The 16,097-nt window shown below is 37.7% G+C and overlaps 1 protein-coding gene across 1 annotated transcript in view; it reads right to left on the reverse strand.

The window, feature by feature from the left end:
- Positions 1–16,097, reverse strand: part of LOC135197989 (uncharacterized) — a 343,766-nt gene that overhangs the window by 323,805 nt on the left and 3,864 nt on the right. The gene's annotated exons all lie outside the window — the stretch shown is intronic.

Consider the following 16,097-nt stretch of genomic DNA (forward strand, 5'->3'; position numbering starts at 1 on the left):
TGCCAGATCGTAGGATGAATAGCGTTTGATCTGAAAAACAAAATGACTAACAATCTGAAATACAAGAGTGCCATCGACCTTACATCAAGAACGTCAACAAAATCCCAACACAATAATTGGCCTCGGCACAAAAGTTCAAGCGAAGACGTAATGCGCACTGCCCTAATACTATAATTCTTGCATTTTAATACGTTTTTATTTATTCATTTATTTATTTATTCGTTTTTAATATGTGAGATCCCTGCTGTCAGTATTTTCTTTTACGTCCTCTTACTTCTTCCTAATAAGCACCAAATTCTTTGGAAGCTTGAATTTCATACGAACAAGCATCATCTTCTAAATAACAATAATAATAATAAAAGTCGCTCATACGAATCATCCATCAAAGACTATCGAGTGTGATAGCATACTAACTGGATAGTAGGCGAAGACCCAGATTAACAACTGCAAGCGTTCTTTCTCTGCATAATGAAATAGGAAGAAAGTAAACATGCCAACGTGACCAACAGAATAGAATACAATTTAGGCCAAAGGCCAATCGCCGGGACCTATGTTGAGGTCATTCAGCGCTGAAATGGAAATTGAAAGTAAAAAATATTTGAAAGGTGTAACAGGAGGAAAACTTCGCAGTTCCATTATGAATCAATTTTTAGGTGAGGGCATAAAGTAAGATGGAAGAGACAATATGAACGAAGATACAGTATAAGGAAAGAAAGGGCTTGCAACTGGCGGCCGAAGGGACGCTGCAGGGAACCTCAAATAACGCCTACAGTACACCTCATGAGTTGCCCTGACGACAATACCTCCCTACGGAGACAAACAGACCAAGAATCTTATTATCTTGCTTATTATATGTTTTTCCGAGGCGATAAAGATCAAGCAAGCAAACAAGAATGCGCACACATACAAACAGGTGTTTGCTTATGCAGGCTTATGTGTATGCACATTAAAAGTCATATGTAAACTACACTGAATGGATCTAGGCCAGCAAACAGTCACCTGCGCAGGGTAAAAAACTAAGTACCGGAACTGCATATTAATCTTCTTTGAAACACAATCCTTAAGACTAAATGTCGAGCGAAATCCTTTACTCAAATACTGTTCCACGAGGAAAATAATAGTGTAGTTTTTAAATTCACTATATAAGTGTGTTGCACAATGAAATCATGTGCATCAGGAATTAAAAAAAAAATAAAATAAAAAAAAATAAAAACCATCGGACGCCGCTGACGAAAGTACATCACAGAATGGTTCACATTCAATGGAGGAAAAGATTCAACAATTCCTCCTGAAAACCGACAGCATATTGGGTGAAACCTACATCCCACGCAGGATAGAACAGAATATATATTTTAGGTCAAAGGCCAAGCGCTGGGACCTTTGTGGTCATTCAGCGCTGAAGGGAAAATTGACTGTAAAAGGTCTGAAAGGTGTAACAGGAAGAAAACTTCGCAGTTGCACTATGAAAAAAACTGTAGGAAAAGAGTTGAGGAAAGTAAGAAGGAAGAAAGAGAATATGTATGGAGGTTACGGTACAAGGAATGGAAAGGGTTGCAGCTAGGGGACGAGGGGACACTACAAAGAACCTTTAAGTAATGCCTACCGTGCACCGCATGACATGCAATGAGCGCACTACCCCCTACGGGCAAAATATCCCACGTGGGTATAGTAACACAGGCTGGTCTATCCTTGATTTCGAAACAACAAATGTGTGGAGTTGGCAGTATTGGTCTATTTATAGATTCCCACACGACACGAAATTAATAACACGAATAATTGATTTTGTTCCCATTTACTGTCCCCAGTTCACAAGGGGGGTGGGGTTCTTTGTGACTCATGAAATAAATCTGATAATGTACCCAACTTGGTAGCTCTTACGCAAAAAGAAAAAACCATGACGCAGTAAATATTTTGGTGCGTAAGGACGAAACGTGAAAATAATTAGCTACCTACCAAACGAACACAAGAATAAAACCATTGCCTTACATAACTCTACCGCAAAAATCGGGTGTTTATTATTATTTTATTATTATTATTATTATTATTATTATTATTATTGTTACTTGATTTTTTAGCACGCGACTATCCCAGCTCATCTCAAAAACAATCTATCCAGGAGGGTTAATGACGACTAAACATACAAACGCTCAATAATAATAAAATAATAATAATAATAATAATAATAATAATAATAATAATAATAATAATAAGGAAGGAAAAATAAAAAAATAAAAAATATAAAAATTGAAAATAAAACCAAGGAAATAAGCGTAAAACATATTTCGTTAAATAATAATAATAATAATAATAATAATAATAATAATAATAATAATAATAATAATAATAATAATAATGTCAGAAAAAGTTAAAAAATAAAAATGCAAAAAATACAAACTATTATAAAAATAAGTTGCCGTTGTAATTTTGCACTACCGGCCCCGAGACAGGGCTCTCGCTCTCTCTCTCTCTCTCTCTCTCTCTCTGCAACAGGAACAGTCGAGTCGAAGGGGGAGCACCCCAGTTCCTTGGACCATCCCCCCCCCACCCCCAAAACAATCGATATCCCCATAGCTACTGAAACAACAGATCTCTATCAAGAGCAACAACCATCTTTTGCATAGGATAAACATCTCTTAATCTCTTTCCTGCTTAGTCTACGCCACCTCTTGGGACTTTGTAATGGGCGTCTAAATATTTCTCTCTCTCTCTCTCTCTCTCTCTCTCTCTCTCTCTTCTCTCTCTCTCGTGGGTTGTTTAATCATCCCAAAAGTGTACAGTCTCTCTCTCTCTTTCACCAGCACTAAGAAAGGACATAAATATAGTCTAGAGGGGGTACAAACAAGAGCCACGAAGTTAATTTCATCCATCAGGCGAATAGGTTACCAAAGAGGACCTGAGAGCCTGAGTATGTACCACGACGATTGCGAGGACAACTATCAGAAACATTCAAAATACTGAAAGACATAACAAGAGTAGACAGTAACCTATTTACGAAAACCAGACAAGAAATAATGGATGGAAACTAGAACTAAAGATACAAAACATCGCACTGTGGAACTGCTCCACATACATGATGCTATGTGAGTGTGACACATAGAATAAACTGCCACCAGAAGTTGTAAACAGCAACAGTGTGGAGTTTAAAAGAAAGGTAAGACAAAATCATTAGAACACTGTGAATGAATTTTAAAACCCACTCCCAGAGATAAGTGAGCACATGATGTCTCCTCGGATGGACTAAGAAGTCTTCGAGACATCCTAATCCTTGTAACTCTCTCTCTCTCTCTCTCTCTCTCTCTGATTTCCCTTCGGAGACCTTTTGGATTTATAATAATGAGTCAGTTGTCCTTGAACTATCCTACGTTAAATTGCTGACCAAACAAGATATACCAAAAACACAGTAATCAAACCTAAGCCTTTTTTTTTTTTACCATAAGCTTGTCAATTTTCTACAAAACAACCGGGTGAGTGTGTGTTTTATCTTTTAATAATTCTGTAAACATTCGATGTATTCAACTTTCCATTCCTTAGGAATCTGACCCCTGGATGTTCAAGCCAGGAGCAAATTCATTCCTCCTTTCTGTTGCTGAAGTCTCCTGAATTCCAGGTGTATCGGTTTTATTGTCTATTCCTCATATTTATTGACTTATCGCCTTTTCCTATATCCTGTCTCCCTCTGCAGGCTGATTTCCCTTCGGAGCCCTCTTGGGTTTATAATAATAAGTCTGCTGACTCTGTCCATCATTAGGGTTTTCAGTCGAAGATTTACAGAAACAAAAATCAAAGCTGTTGTCTGAAACCGAAATAAATCAGGATCATAACAATTCTTGTTCCAAAGTCATCACATACATCTGAGCTTTTAAAAGGAAACTGACTTACTTTTGCCTCCAAACTGTACACGTACAATATCACTACTACATAGCAGTACTTAACTTACATAGCCTAAAATAAACGGCTGACTTCCTGCCAGTGTCTGATTTAAGCGCAAGAGCCCGCGCCAGCACTAAGGTCTGACTGGCTTAGTTTACAAAACTGTTACAAATACTTTCGCCTACTATTATAGCCAGAAAAAAAATCTTCAACATAACTACAAACACTAAGCTAATAAAACTGATATGAAGAAAAAAGTGTTTCAAAAGCCTAGTACATACATTATCATTATCATACAAATAATAATGATATCCTTAGGGCATTTGATGTCTAGGCCAGTCCCTTACGACGCTCCTGATTAGTTGTTGATAAGCCAATGACAGGGCTGGAAACTTTCAGTCTCTCTCGAGAGTTCACATAGGCAGGATGTATGTTCCACCTCTCCTAAGGGATACTTTTGAAAGACGTATCCCTCAGGAGAGGTGAAACATACATCCTGCCTATGTGAACTCTTGAGAGAGACTGAGAGTTTTCCAGCCCTTTGATTGGCTTATCAACAGCCAATCAGGATCGTCGAAAGTGACTGGCCTAGACATCAAATGCACGGCTGATGTGAATCTACTATAGTGCACTATTATACACTGGCTTTCTGATCTTGTTTGTCCTCCCCCGGGTAACAGTAGGGGAGACATGACACAGCCACCCAGCCCCTGCAAACCTCTCTGTCCGTCCCAGATGGGGGAAAGTAAGTAGGGGATCGGGAGGGTAGGGGAAACAGCAGCCCTGGGTTTCAGAGCGCGTCGTGCGTGCCAACAAGCTCGTTATACAATAGTTTTAATGGGCCTAGTACACTTTTATATGATAGCTTTCATAAGCCTAGTACACTAACATGCACTGGTTTCAATAAGCCTACTATACTATTATATACATCATTATTCGTAACTTACGAGAAGCTATCTCGATACCAGAAATTACATTTTGCATTCGTCTGCATTAACTTCATCATGTGTGAAATCATCCTTGAATCTGAACTGACCACTTCCCAAAGATCGAAACAATAGGCCATAGACACTGGCCAGGCGCCTCCTCCCTCAGTGCAAAACCCAACACGAAAATAAACAATAGGCCTAAAGCGGGCCCTTACCAAATCTACAAAGAGGACGCCTCAAGGCTGGTTCCCGTTTTTTTTTCTCTCTCTCTTACAATAACACAGGGGTCAGTGACACTCGTTAAAAGAAAACAAAAACAAACACACACGAAATATATAAAACTAAGAGCTCTTTTTTTCATATGTAAACAACAACACATGTCATCCCAAGTGGCGGTGTCAGAGTATCGATAAAAATTATAGCAAGCCTAACTTGATCTATCAGTCAGTCATAAGACTGTGGTAAAAATACAGGAAGGAGTTAAAACTACTTTCAAAAATACAGGAAGGAGTTAAAACTACTTTCAAAAATACAGGAAGGAGTTAAAACTACTTTCAAGATTAATACGAGATTTAAACATTAAGTAATCATTTCAATGAAACACCCACTTCAGAAGAAGGGGGGTGGGGTTGGATACTTAATCTCCAAAAATCCCCTCCAAATAGACCTGACTGATTGGCTAGGCCTACCACTACAAGACAGCACATTAGGCCTACTCAAAGTTACTATACGACCCCAGCCCTACAAATGTTATTCCTGGGAAGAGAGAAGTTCGATAAAAAAAAAAAAAATACAACTTTTAAAAGCAGCTCTTTCGCGAGACAGAAATTCCAGACGATGGCCTAAATTTTGACGAGAGAGAGAGAGAGAGAGAGAGAGAGAGAGAGAGAGAGAGAGAGAGAGAATTTCTATGGTTTCAAATATTCATTTTAATAATACCTATTCACATCCTGGACACATTAGATAAAATATCACATATCATTCAGATTCCATTTGGGCGTAAGTTATTACATATCCTCCCCCTCTCTCTCTCTCTCTCTCTCTCTCTCTCTCTCTCTCTCTCTCTCTCTACACGCGCGCGCGCATACACACACACACACACACACATATATATACGTATATAGGGGAGATAACTTAGTAACAGATAACTTTAGAGATAATTCGATAATTCCAAAATCTGCCAGAGAGAGAGAGAGAGAGAGAGAGAGAGAGATTCGCGGAAAATGGCTAAATACTTACAGACGTCTAAAACCGTCTACTACATAGGTATGTAACAAAAATATGAAAAACTATTACGACGCATTTCACCAAAAAGGAAAATGTTTCTGAAATCGTTTACCTGAGAGAGAGAGAGGTTGGGGGGGGGGGGGGGGGGGATGTAAGGGCAGACGGAGAAACGAATAAACCTACCTACCTACTACGCACTTGTGAACTACAGAGCAACAAAACAAAGCCAATCAAAGACCTATTAAACTTACAATGTTTACGAGCGGGTTGAAACCAATGAAGGGTAAAGTTAGGCCTATTAGTTTATGGGGGCAGAGAGAGAGAGAGAGAGAGAGAAGGGAGGTACTGGGTTCACTTTCTCCCAAAACATCTCAGGTACAGACTCTGCGCTTAAAGCGACCTGCTTTGAGCGGTTGAGATAACAAGATCGACCTTGGCTACGACTAAGATGTTTGGCTGTAAGTACGTGTCCGAATTACTCCGTGTGGCTCGCTTTGACTGCACATGACAGATAAAATGTCCAGATAAGCGTGTCAGGGATTCTCTAAATGCTTAACATCACGTACACGTAAAAGATAATCTTTGCAAAATAAAACAGCATGTCTGTCTTGGAGTACAATGATACAACATGTGACTAGATACTCGTGGAGCCTATTATGCCACATGAAACTGATCTGTAATGAACTATACTATAATGACTTACGGTGACTTACATGGAGAAAAATTATGATTCTTCTATTTTTATTTTCAATAATGCGCTCCAATTTGTTTTCCATGGTCTTTTATTATTTAATTAATAATTCCTGTTTGGTCTGCACGCCACACGCAACTGCATATCAGTTTAACGGTACATATTCATTACACCTCTTGCATGCTATAGTAATATCTCCAATGATTAACATAATAAAATCAAACAATCTAATATCCCCCTTTTTCAAAACAAAAAACCGAAAAAAAGACAAAGATGTCATTATAACAGAGAAACTAAAACAAATACAGAAAATACAGATAACATATTTACTAGCGCGGTCATTTGCGGTCAATTGAACGAGGAATTCTCTTACTTAAAGTTTAGGGCGTCTGCCGGGCCAATGACCTCCCAGACGAACCCTTCCGTATTCCTCAAAATCTGGTCGCCAATGTCTGTTTATATCTGAAGGAATAGGTCTACCCGAAAATAGTCATGCAATGCACTTGACGCTTGTTGAGACTATAGCGCGGTTCTATACCGACCTATAAATATTTGTACACACATTTCCAGACTTACACGTTTTTATTGATAGAGCTAGCCTTATGCTAACATATATTCTCGGTCCTGGAGCAGCTTTCAAAACCCGACATAGAGCTTTTCTGAGAGAGAGAGAGAGAGAGAGAGAGAGAGAGAGAGAGAGAGAGAGATAAAACCCAGGCACAGCGCTTCTGTGGTAAACAGCGGGGGAAGGGGGGAGGGGGACGGTATCGCATGCAATAACCTGCGGCGTATTTTATCAAACTCGCCATAAATCACTTGACTTGCCTGATTGTTAGTCTTGAGACGTAAGTGCAAAGCGACATTCTTCTCTCTCTCTCTCTCTCTCTCTCTCTCTCTCTCTCTCCTCTCTCTCTCTCCAGTGTGGCAATGGCAGCAGCAGTATCTCTGAAGGCTGGTTTTACCGGCCAGTACTATAAAAGAGATTTCAACACAGGTCACTGCCCTCTCTCCCGCACTTTGTGGAAACTGTATTTTATCATCTGCAGAGCTTACCAGGGTCTGTGTGTGTGTGTGTGTGTGTGTGTGTGTGTGTTGTGTGTGTGCGTGTGCGCGCGCGCTAGCGTTAGAATTGTAAATACTAGCTGAATGCCTGAATATTTGAGAATAAGCTTTTTCAGACTTGTTTTCAGTACATGGAGAGCTTAATCGACGGTGAGCTATAAAATCAGAGATCAACTTACCAACGGCTTCCGACACATTTTTTTTTACAGTCTCTTTTTATGACCGGAATTTCAGTTACTGAAGAGTTAAATCGATGTTTGTAATGCGTCAGCCAATGTGCAAAACAGCCACTGAGCTACCGATCAGAGAGCAACTTCTCAACGGCTTCAAACATTGAACCCCTTTTTTTAATTTTTAAAAAAACTTTCTATTTCAGTTACTGAAGCGTTTAGACCCAACCGACGTTTGCAATACGTAGGCCTATCTGCAAAACTGCCAGTTAGTCACCGTCAGAGTAACTTACCAACGGCTAGCAACACTGAACTAAACGTAGTTTTTCCTTCGACCATACATGCTGAAACTCTCGTGCAAGATTCGAGTGCATCACACAGTGCGAGTACTACCGTAGGCCTATAAGGTCTACAAATACAGACCAAAATGCGATATTTGTGTGGTTGAGATGAGAAATTTGTAATATATGGGTTCATTCATCCTCGATTCAGCAATCAGATGACTAACATAAAAGAACGCACGTTATTTCTGAAGATATCGCGGGGTGATTCAAAGCAATGTGAGGGCAAATACTGCGCACTAATCCAGCAATGAAATAAATAAATATATATATATGATATATATATATCTATATATATATATATCATAATATATATATATATATATATATATATATATATATAATTATTATATATATTGGCTACTATTCCAGGATGAGATCGCCTTTTTATTAAAATATTTTAAAGACAACGGCTTCCCGTCTGAACTGATCTTTAAGATACTTCGCACGCCCTTAAGCCTAAAATTTATAGTTCCCAAATTAAATTTCTACAGTAAATTTCCGTTTTCATTTGATGATACTTTTAGGGAATGCCTTTCACAACACATCCAAAATAAGTTTGGAGCCATTAAAGTCAACCTGATACCTGCTAATCCTCCTACCATTGGGTCTTTATTTAGGTACAAATATCGTTTAAGCCCTTATAAGTCCTCCGGGTGTGTGTATGGCTATACGTGTCAGAAATGTAATTTAGGAACTTATGATGGAGCCACCAGGCGGCTTCTGAAGTTACGCATAGAATCTCATCGTGGCGTGAGCTATGGGACAGGCAGAAAAATTACAAACCCAGAGACTTCTCACATCAAAATTCATTCTAGAGTTAGCAAAACTTCTACTGTGCACGAGGAGTTTCAGTTTTAAGGCGAATTTCCACCAGTCATGAATTGACAATTTTGAAATCGTTCATGAATAAACGACTCGTCCCTTTGTTAAACAGCTCTAAACCTCTGTACTTCCCTTAAATCATCTGCTCTCTCTCTCTCTCTCTCTCTCTCTCTCTCTCTCTCTCTCTCTCTCTCTCTCTCTCTCTCTTTTAATCATAGCATTGCCATCGAAAGCTAGATGTATCTTCAGTACAGAATACTCGGATTGCGTCGAAGAAATTTCGGAGCATTTTTTACTTGGTTCAAGTTGTCAGTCATTTTTAATTCTTCCTTCCAATACTTTAAATTTGTAATCATCGAGCAACTTTCATTTTAAATTAAATTTACCTATAGCCTTTTTTGTAATTTATATTATTTTCTACCCTCGTAAATGTAATGAAGACATTACGAAACGTCGGGAATATATTGACCCTCTTTTAGCAATAAGTCTTCATGTCCTCCGCCTCATTGATGTATGTATGTATGTATGTATGTATGTATGTATGTATATGTATGTATGTATGTATGTATGTATGTATATATAAATATATATATATATAGATATATATATATATATATATATATATATATATATATATATATATATATATACATATATAAAACAGACGCAAAAACTACACGCCCCAGATAAAATGAAATGGGAAAGAAAGCAACACAACAACAACAAGCACGGCTACAAATATACCATATAATCCACGTCCCAACGTGATACTGCGAACACAGGTAAAGTAAATAGCACGAGAGAGAGAGAGAGGAAACAACGCAGAAATTCCTCCAATTAGGGACTGTCAGGACAAAAAAAGACAAAACAATGCCAATAAGGAAATCTGCACAGTGAGATATTGTGTGTGTGTGTATATATATATATATATATATATATATATATATATATATATATATATATACTATCACCTAAAAATCAAAAGAAAATCAGGCTAGACGCACTTTTCATAAAGCTGTGTAACGAAAAAACTGGAATATTAAATAAAACCACACACTTCGACACAGAAGAAATAGAAGTTTGAAAACTACAGAAAATAATAAAAAAAAAAAATCTAGAAATCACACGCACGCGCGCACACACACAGAGCACACACACACACACACACATACACACACAAAAACTCTTAGCTCCTGCAAAATTGATTTCACAACACAAAGCCATTATTCCCCCCAACCAAAAAAAAAAAAAAAAAAAACGCCACTTTCCCTTCTTCTGGTGTTCATATTTCACTTAGACCTTGTAGGGTGGGGGGGGGGGGGGCGGCGGCAGGGGCGGGGGAAGAATGCCAGCGTTCGAGTCGAGGAGGTTAGATTCCCCTACTACAGGAGGGGTAAGCCCATAGATTCCTATTCCAATTAATATTCACAGACCTTTTTCGGAAACCCCTAAATTCCTAACGTCGCTTTGATGAATTGGTCTTGGATGGGTGCAAACTCTTCTCTCTCTCTCTCTCTCTCTCTCTCTCTCTCTCTCTCTCTCTCTCAAACTCCAGCGTGCCTCGGTCGAGCTCCGCAGTGAATTGGGAAACGTGCAAGACTGTTGTTAGTCGACTGTTACGGGTTTTAGATTAGAGAGAAAGTAAGAGAAGTGAATTACGCACTTTCTTTCTGAATTAGGCTTATATCACGCGATTAAAGACGCGAGGGCTTCGACGAGGTCATCTTCCTGCGAGCAGGAGTGAAACCTACCTCCTGATGTTAGGTTCACCGCGTCTCCCAATTTCGCATAAACCTTATTCACTCTCCCACGAGCCACCATCGACAGCAATTATGGGAATTAGGCCTATACGTTACTCTTTTTCCCTTAACGCTTATACGATCATTACACAAACTACGGCTTTGACCTTTCAAATGTAACCCTACAAAACAAAAAATTTAAAATGAAAAAAAAAAATAAAAAATAACGGGTTCCCTACATTCTTCTAACAAATAGGCCTAAACCATTCAAACTTTCTTCAATAAATCTCAGAGAGCCTACATAACAACTACCCAAAACTTTTCCAAGTTATCTTAAAATTTATATATATAAAAAAAATCTGGTTAATCTCCAAGCTTCTTAGTTTAAAAACCAAAGAATGTGATATAATGCCTATTATATAGTCGTACTTCAGAATATTGGGCATACAGTCCGGCATTTAACCATGACAGCAAAACCATAACATAACAAGTAAAAAAAATGTGCCGAAGTTTCTTCGGCGCAATCCAGTTTTCTGTACAGTGTATGATGCTGTACGAAACTCTCAGCCACAGCCCATGATGCTCTCAGCCGCGGCCCATGAAACTTTTTGCCACGGCCCGGGAGTGACCTATGTAGTTAGCACTTATAAATGGTGCCAGACACACGGTCATGGCTAACTTTAACCACAACTGAAATGAAAATGAAAAATACTGAGGCTAGGGGGCTGTAAGTTAATATGTTTCATGATTGGAGGGTGGGTGATCAACATACCAATTTGCAGCCCTCTGCCTCAGCAGTTTATAAGATCTGAGGGCGGCCAGAAAAAGAGCGGAAGGACGGACAAAGAGTCATCTCAATAGTTTTCTTTTACAGAAAACTAAGATTGCACAAACAAAATATCACAGGACTTAATTCATTATAAAATGTCAAAGAAACTTACAAATAGTCGAAATCAGAAAAAGAGTAAAGGCCGGTATTACTGCCTATCCCAGTCTTATCTTATGAATATTGTGCGGCGGAGAACATGCGACATTTGCACGCAAGAACACCAATTCTGAAATGACACACTGGCTTATAATAATACAAATTCACCTAAAAACCTTGGCCTTACATGTTAAGTCTATAATAAGTAAATTCTCAACACAGTCGTTTTTATACATGCAATACCAGCACACAAGAATACCAACTCTGAAATGAAGCACTAACATATAATATTAAAAATAATTTTTAAAAAAAATTTTTAACTGAAAATTTACCTAAAAACCTTGGTCAAACATAATAGTTAAATTCTCAACGAGTCATTTTTATACATTTTATTCTCGAACATGCAATATTTGCAAACAAGAACACCAATTCCGAAATGACGCACTGACTTATAATAAAAATATTACATTTAATTAAAGTCCCCTAAACCCTTCTCTAATCGTGATAAGTCTACAATAAGTAAAACTCTCGACAGTAATTTTTACCCAGTTACCTTCTATAAGGCTTCTTGTAAAGTTTATTTTCCTTTTTAATATCTTAATGTCATTTGTTGGAGAGAATATGAAACGATGCAAAGAGTACGGATTAAATGTTAGAGAAAAGTGAAGATCGGTGACAGTGGCTCTAGTGCATCATTCCGTAGGCCTAATTACGTCTTAGTTTTTCTTTAATCAGTTGGAATCTATCAAAGAACTAAAGCGTCAGCGTTCCTGTCTATGGCAGTAATTATATAAATGTTGTCGATTTCAAAAGAAAAATACAAAAAGGAATACTACAACAACTTAGGCCTAGTTATCATCACAATAGAAGCTTGTTATTATTATTATTATTATTATTATTATTATTACTATTATTATTATTCAGCAGATAAACCCAATTCATATGGAACAATCCCATAGAGGCCATTGGGGTGAAATTCAAGCTTCCAAAGAATATGGTGTTCATTCGAAAGAAGTAACTGAAGGTTACGGGAAATGCAGAAAGAAGAGATCATTTTCAAGAAAAACAGAAAAATTAAGAAACAAAACAAATACATAACAAAACAAATACATAACAATATATTTAAATTCATCAAGTGCAAGGAAAATTGTATTGGGGTAGTAATTCATTGCACAATTCTGGGGAGTAATTCATTGCATCTTCGCTTGAAGTTTGGAGGTTCTAATTGCGCAACATTCACAAGGAGACTCAGACTGTTCCAAGTCCAGCCTACCAGCCTACAAGGTTTCGTCAATCGCAACGCATATAAGACAACAACTTCCTCTAATCTTCTGGGAGACAGTTGCACAGTCCAACGGTGAGAGAAAGAAAGGACATCTGGAACTGAGAAGTTCCCCAGTGAGGCGCATTTACTGCATAGCAGTGATCAACAGCAAAGGCAAGAACGTTAAAACACATCATATAGGCCTACTACTCACCCCCAGGAAGACGAATAAAGATCAGAGTAATGATCTGCATTCAGAATTACGCCAATTCTCAAATCAGCAACTCGAAAATTAACAAAAGACTCATAAAAGAATGAACGGGAAGTTAAGTCAATGCTCCCCGACCATCCCACAAGCAACCACCGAAACAAACGCCCCCCCCCCTCCCTCCTCTCTCTCTCCATCGCTGCCCCTTCCAGATACAAGCATGGCATCCCCCACCCCTCCCTTTCTCACCCCCCCCCCCTCTTCCCTGGGTTCCACACTCCACTCTCCTCCTCCCCCCCTTCCCAAACCTCCTCCCTCACTTCCCCTTCCCCTCTCCCCCCGGGGTTCCACATCCCCCCTCCCCACCCCCCACCCCTTTTCCATCTGTCTCTGAACTCTGACCTTTAGGAGGCTGTCGACTGCATGCTTGATAGCCTGTGACATGGTCGTTGCAGAGAGAGGAGAGGAGAGCGCTGTTCCATGATTTGGTGAGAGAGAGAGAGAGAGAGAGAGAGAGAGAGGAGAGAGAGAGCCAATCGCCGCCAATCAAGGTGTATAATCATGAAAAGTCATTATTTGAATTTTTACAAACCACTTACTTCTGGCCGAGACCATTACGCCTACGCACGATAAATATATATATATAATATCTATATATATACTAGGGTCCATATATGCTATTATACTATTATATATATATATATTTATATATATATACATAGGCGGTTATTGACTGGGTAAAAATGGAATAGCCAGAGACATGTAGCCGGTTTAATATATAAAATGCTTTTTTCTGGAAAAAAAAAAATGAAAAAAAAAGTTTCTCTGTGGGATGAAGAGTTATAAACACCATTTCCCAATTAAGAAATCAGATCTACATGTCACATTTTATCACGTTTTAATAATAACCACCTCTGTCTCTCTCATATTCATATATATATATATATATATATATATATTATATATATATATATGATATAATATATTATGTATATATTATTACACATACATATCATATATATATATATATATATATATATATATATATATATAATATATAATATATATATATATGGGGATATGGGGTCAATCCACAATGAAGTAAATTCCTCTTGTAGTTTAAAATATATATTACTTGTATAGGATTAAAGCTTTCGACCATCAACTGTGGTCTTGTTCACTTTACAGTGTTCACTTTAGTGAACAAGACCACAGTTGATGGTCGAAAGCTTTAATCCTATACAAGTAATATATATTTTAAACTACAAGAGGAATTTACACTTCATTGTGGATTGTATCCCCATTTACTTAGAGGTACGACATAGTACCTGGCTTCTGCATATATATATATATATATATATATAGATATATATATATATATATATATATATATATATATATATATATATATATATATATATAGATACATATATATATATATATATATAATATATATATATATATCATACTATATATATATATGTATATAGTATATATATTATATATATATATATATATATATACATACATGCATATACATATTATATATATATATATATATATATATATATATATATATATATATAAGTAGCCTGAAGGTCCCCAAACAGAACCTAAAATCCTCCTACTGAACTTAGTACATGATTAATCCTTATCAGTATAGATTAATTTATAAAAACAGTACTTTGAAAGAACTAAAGAAAAAATGCAAGATCGACACGTGTGAGACGAAGAAGAAACTGACTGACCTAGACTGTCAAACGGATCACTTGCACGGATGAATTAGCCTAGACCTAGGTTTGAAAACTGGTTCGACTGGAGGGGTTTTTACCTGTCAGTACTTCCAAATGAATCCGTTACAAAATTAATCAAATCAATCAATCTACATATAAGAATATTACCATACAAATCTTGTCAAGTGTAACTTGATATTCAATTACATTTTGATATAACAATAATTGAACACAGACCAAACCAGAAAAGACAAATAGAATTCAGAAATGATTCAGGTGAAGTTCCCGTGACATTAAAAAAATCTTAAAAAATAAAAATAAAATTAGAAAATTAGAAAAAATAAATGCCTTCAGGAAAACGGGAACTTCCACGGCAGCAACCGGCAAAGGGAGAATATCACTCAGTGTTATTCCAACCTTAGACCGCTTAAATTAACTCCTGCTATTGATGATAAGCAAGAGCTATATTAAGACCATCTTCAACTGCTAATGAGAGGGTTGTCAATCTCCTCATTAGTGTGTCAACAACGTAAGCAATCTAACCGCACAACAGCAAAGCATATGATTCTTGCGGTAAGCATTTCTGGACATTTACTGTGTAGCACTTTTAACTTCTTGTACCTCTATACATACTACCCGTAATCACTTCTTGAAATTGAATGAATTAAAGTTGCAAAATTACAAGGTACAGGCCTATTCAAAAGCCATGTGTTCTTGATGCTACGCTGACAAAATCGCCCCCCCCCCCCCCCCCCCCACCCCCCCCCACCCCACCCCCACCAAAAAAAAAAAAATAGCAGCAATACTTCATAGATTTACTGAAGTAATCCAACTAATCATTGGCTGTCCCACCTAGGGAATGAGTTTGATGCCATGAGCGAGCATCTGATGACGTTGGAGGCGCCCAACTGGGATGTCACTCCCTCTTGTCCTTTCTAGAAAACCGCTCACCCCATTTAGTCACTTCTATGCGAGACTTTTAGTATATTAAATCAACGTGGTATGATCCAACACAAGCTAGCCACGTCACGAAATTCAAGACACGCTTTTTAACGAATCACGCCAAGACCTTTAATTTTCCTTTTGCAGAATCATTCTCCGAGTAGGTACTAC

The sequence above is a fragment of the Macrobrachium nipponense genome, chromosome 21, assembly GCF_015104395.2.
Source record: "Macrobrachium nipponense isolate FS-2020 chromosome 21, ASM1510439v2, whole genome shotgun sequence".
In the NCBI taxonomy this organism is placed as follows: domain Eukaryota; kingdom Metazoa; phylum Arthropoda; class Malacostraca; order Decapoda; family Palaemonidae; genus Macrobrachium; species Macrobrachium nipponense.